Here is a 5,686-nt window from a genome sequence, read left to right as displayed (position 1 = left end):
CCCTAAATCAAGATTTCCAAAAGTAAACTACGACCCTTCTAATATATATTATATACGTATCAAATAATTTCATAACCCGTTCATACAATATAAAAACTTGATGTTTTATTCTCGGCATAGTTGAATGTTGAAACATCCTTTGCAAATGTTGGCCTTAGCTCAATCCACAAAAGGTCTACAACAGTAATCCTATAATATCGTCTAGAGATGTTCGGACCTTCGATTCTGAACTGTGTGATAGACCACGATGACCATGTTCATGGACCAGACCCTTGTCGTACCGACGAGTATAATGTTGATGTCGGTTGATTGAATTCATCCATTAGTATGTCACTAACAAGCAAACTCGAAACATTTTTATTATTTGTAGCTTTTTATCACACTCAAACGAATACCAAAGCAATTGATAAGTTTTGCTTTACTATCATAACCTTCCTAACACCAATCTAACCAACACTCAATCAAACCATAGAAGATAACTCTTATTTTCCATCAAAATCGACATATTTCACTGTATATTCGTCTAAATCCACGTTCCAGACATCGTCTAGAACAAGAATCTTACCGAATTACGTTAGAATTTTATTTTCGAGACCACCGATTCCAACAATCAACTCGCATGTAATCTTTTCAATTTTCAGAAATGAAAACAATACCTGCAACAGATCGAGCAAAATTCCTTCGCTAATTTGTTTTCCAAGCTGATTTGAACGCTTAAAGCCGTCCGAAGACATGACGATTTGAAGAGATAAAAGATTAAGCTTTGATGAAAGAAGACTTATCTTCACATGGCTGATCTCCGATGAGATGTCTGATTCTGGTTTTAACGGAGGAATTTAGGGTTAAAAGGGGAAAGTGGGATGTGACGGCTGATGAAGATGAAGATGAAGATGAGGTTGAACGTTGAACCTAAAGTTTTCCTCTTTTATTTTGCAGCTTCATTTGCTGGGCCTCTGATGGATGGTTATTGGGCTCACATGTACAATCCAAAAGTTTTGGGTCGGGTGACTCGGGTCAGGTCCAAGACTGGTTATGGTTTGACGAGTTGGGACCGTTACAAATTTTTTAGAATATCAAGGTTCAATCTGGTTCAGGATCGGTTGTGCAGATTAGAGATGGCTAAAAAGACTTGGCCCGCCGCGGGACCGGCCTAGTCCAAGACCAATTTGGAACCGGCGGTCCAGAATCGATTACAGTTTTTCTCAAAAAAGAAGGCTTGGGCCAACCTAGGACTGGTTATGGGCCCAGTCCCATTTTTCAAAAATATTACGAATGTACTAATGTACTATCAATACCCAACAGCTATATGGCCATTTTGACCCTTTTTTGTCTCATTTACTTTTTATTCATTATATGTAGGTCATATAGTATACGGGGAAAGATATCAACTCACAAACGTACATGTTTCTTACTATAATTGGTTTTGTATTCTCGCAAAAAAAAAACGTATTTTTTAAGTTTATTTAATTGATCCAATTACATATTTTCAAGTGCGTTAGAATAACACTTTTGTATTTTTTTTTTGCCCTAAAAAATTTCAAAAGAATAATATGTAAAAGATCGAATTTTGAAAAAAATACATAGGACCACTTTGGGCCCACCCCCAAGACCGGGATCGATTCTCATAAGCTGTTATAAAGTACCTTAACCAGGCCTTGGATTTTTGGTTGGGGTCGGGATCTGGACCGGTTACGGTAATAGTTTTTGGGACCAGGACCGGTTTGGGTCCAACCTGACCCAATTTTTGGTCATTAATGTAGATGACCGATATTAATCATAAACAATGGTGGATCTAGGATTTTGATGATTAGGGCACACCTAATGGTCTAAAACATTTCGGAGACGAATAAGTCAATCGAACCAAAAAGGTTTTGGGTTATTCAGTGTTCAGGTTACACGGTTTGTTTTTTTCAATAATTTTCTTATTACTTCATATCAGCTATCACATTGTTGTCTCTGTCATCGATCTTCCTCTCTTTGATCTATTTTGATGGGTTACAAGTAGTTTCCTTTAAGACATTTATAGTTAGTTACAAGTAGTTTTTTTGTGTTCAAATGATGTAAATAATCAACTTTTAAAAGCTCGATGGTTTATTCATTGGAAAAAAAATATTTAGAGACTTAATCATTCAAAATGAAAAAGTTTAATGGTTTTTTTATTTAAAAAAATAATTTATGGACTTAATAATTCAAAACAAGATAGTTCGTCTGGGTTTTCTAAACTTTTCCTTTTTTCTTTATATCTCTTAAATGAGATGATGTAAATGACACATTATTCTGATTATGTAGCATGGATAGAGATGAAAATTTTACCTCTTTGGGACAGATATCAACCCTAACAGGGCGAGAATACATTTTGATTTTTTAATATTGGTAGTCAATATAGTGACGAGTCATTATAATTTTAATTTTAAAATAGATCGTTTTTTTTTTTACTAAACGGGTACCTAACGAGTTCCCCAAACTCGTCGAGGATTAGTCGGGACATGATCGAGGATAGGAGGCTTAAACACGCATGGCATTACTGGCCGTCTTTCCATCTAGGGATGGCAAAAAAACCGAAATCGACGGTGAAAACCGAAAACCGAAACTTTCGGGCCGGGTTCGGGGACATTTTATCGGGGACGGGATGGGGATCGGGGACGAATTCGGGGATTTTAAAAGGGACGGTGATCACCGGCCCGGCCCGGCCCGATGTGTATATATTTATTTATTTCAATTTATATATATATATATATATATATATATTTAAAAAAAAAAAGTAACATTAAAATTTTTTAAAAAATTATCCACTTTACCTCAACAACCCAAATAAAGCTCACGAAAAGTCTAGTTTATTTGTCAAAAACCGTGATTTTAGTTGTATGATGTTCGAATTTTTGTTTAGTTTTATATTGTAATCTAATACATTGTTTGTAATTGGTTCAATTATGTTTTAGACATTTAAACTTAGATCTTTACAAAAATTGTAATTTACTTTTAATTGTGAAAATTAACATATTGTAATTTTTTTCATATCGGTTTCGGGTTCGGTTATAACCAACGATGAAAAAGAGAATTTTTACCCTTAACGGGTTCCTCAACGGGGATCGGGGAAACCGCGGGGACCCGATGGGGATCCCCGATAAGATCCCCGACGGGGATCGGGACGGTTACGGGAACGGTTTTATCTATCGGTTTCGGGGACGGAGATACCAATACCCGACCCGTTGCCATTCCTATTTCCATCCCTAGGCATGAATAAAAAAACCTCTTTAAAAAATTAATGGTTTTCTCACTTTTCCTCCTCACCGTTCCTGTCCCATCGATATTTTGTTTTTCCTCCATCCCTTTTAATAAATATAAAAGGGTGCTCGTGAAATACAGTGAGATACATCTTTATTTTAATGTTTCGTTATTTTTTTTTTGTTTATGTTGATATAATACGGTTTATGTGGTTTTAAGAAAGATAATATTTTTACTTTTAAATAAAAATAAATTTGAAAACATCATAAAATTTGAAAAAATATATCGTTATTAATATCAAGTTAACTATTAAAAGTTTTTGTTTTTTTACATAATTTCTTTAAATCAATTTTTTATTATAATTTAATTTAGGTTAAATAGCGAAGTAATTTATTTTTGGTCTAACAATATATATTTTTTATAAACATAATGATTCTATTAGAACTCAATGATTATTCTAATTATATTTTAAATTTTTTATATTTAAAATGAGATGTTTATCATTGTATTCAGTTATATTTATCTGCAGTTAGTTATAATAATTAAAAAATGGAACTTTAATAAGTTGTACTTACGCATAATTTATCTTAAATTTAAAGTAATATGCATTAATAAACAGTACTTCATTCATAAAAATGGTTTTAGAAGGTTTTTATTAAATGTTTTATAATATAGTATAAATACATACATATACATGTCAAATGAATTTATTTAAAAACAAATATAATATTCTTTAAGATAAATATTTTTGTTTATAAAAACGTAACATTGTTATATTTTTCTATTCGACAAATACATATTTCTTAAAGTGTTAAACAGATAGATTTTATACTATAATTTTTCTTAATATTATTATACTAATTAATAATTAAAAAAATTAATTACTTTAAAATATTTAAATAATATGTCAATTCAGGTTTATTAAAAGTACATTGTTATAATAAAAAAACTCATATCAATAATATATAACATCTAGGGTGCGTTTGTTACACTGGACAAGAACAGGACAAAACATGACAGATATCCATGTCCCATGTTTGACATGAATTTTACGTGGAACAAAGTGGAACAAGCCTGTTCCATCCCTATCCCATGGAACAGGGTGGAACAAGGTGGAACAGACTTATATTTTACCAATATAATCTCAAAATAAAATTTAATTTTCTTCTTAAACATCAAATAGGTCTTTCTTTACATTGTATTCATTCTTTAAATTTTATTTATTGTATTTTATGTTTCTTAAACTTTTATTTTACTGTCCTCAAAATATTGTTTTTATACGGTTTATATATTTTTATTAATTTATGTAATTTATTATATATTAATAATAAAAAATAATGTAGAAAAGAGATAAAAATAAAAATAGAAAACCACATAAACTTTTTATTTGGTGTCATTTTAATTGTTTTGACGAAAACTTCAAATGATATATTTTGTTATTATTTTTTTTTTCTAAAAGCTGAACAGCTGTCCTTTCCTGTCCTGTCCAGTCCTGTTATGTCTTATCAAATGCTAAACAGTTGTCCTGTCTACGTACCAAACGCACCCCTAGAAAATAAGATGGTATAAAAACCTCAAAATATTCTAATTCAAATTAAAACATCACTCGTTGTTATAATGAATAAAAGAAATTAAAATATAATACTTTAATAAAAATAATTTAAAAATATATTATCTATACTAAATACATCGTTGTTGTTTTTTTAAATCACATAAGATCATATTATAACATCGATTCAGATAAAAAAAATAAAATAAAATATTAAAATCAAGATGTATCTCGTTGCATTACGCGAATACCATTTTAATTATAATAAATAAAAATAAAAAATGTAATATTTCTAATTAGTAAAATTAATTATTTCTTTCATCTACCTGTCAACAAAATAGTAAATGGTTGAAAAGCTTCAACTACTTCAATACAACTCACCAATACAAACAAATTTTATATTCGCCATAAATTGTCATAGATTTGTCGTCAACAAAAATTTTCATAATAGCCCCCAATGTTTCACTATTTGTCCAAAAAACTACATTGACTTCTAAATGTTGTCATAAACCATCCGAGCTCTCTTTAAATTGCTCATTTAATGAGCATTCTCAATATTATGTCTTGAAAAAAACTTGAGTCCACGTTGTTTAACACGGGATTTTGAGTCTCGTGTGTCTAGCATTTTCACCGCCGATGCATCTTCAAAGTGAATCGTATTCCATGACTATTATATTTGTTTTGTATATGAAACGTAGGGGTGAGCAGCGGAAACGGGTACCCACTTGTGGAACCGGAACTGCATTGTAACTGCCGGTTCTGGAACCGTGTTGGTCCCAAAAGGGTCTACAAGAATACTAAACAGTTTGTAGAAGGGGGGGATGAATACAAACACAATTTTCAAATTTAAAATATATATTGATAAAGAAGATCAATACAGATTTTACAAGATTGTTTGCGGAAAGATAAGTT

The sequence above is a fragment of the Cynara cardunculus genome, assembly GCF_001531365.2.
Source record: "Cynara cardunculus var. scolymus isolate 2C chromosome LG 1, CcrdV1, whole genome shotgun sequence".
Taxonomy (NCBI): Eukaryota; Viridiplantae; Streptophyta; class Magnoliopsida; order Asterales; family Asteraceae; genus Cynara; species Cynara cardunculus.
This window is presented reverse-complemented; position numbering follows the sequence as displayed.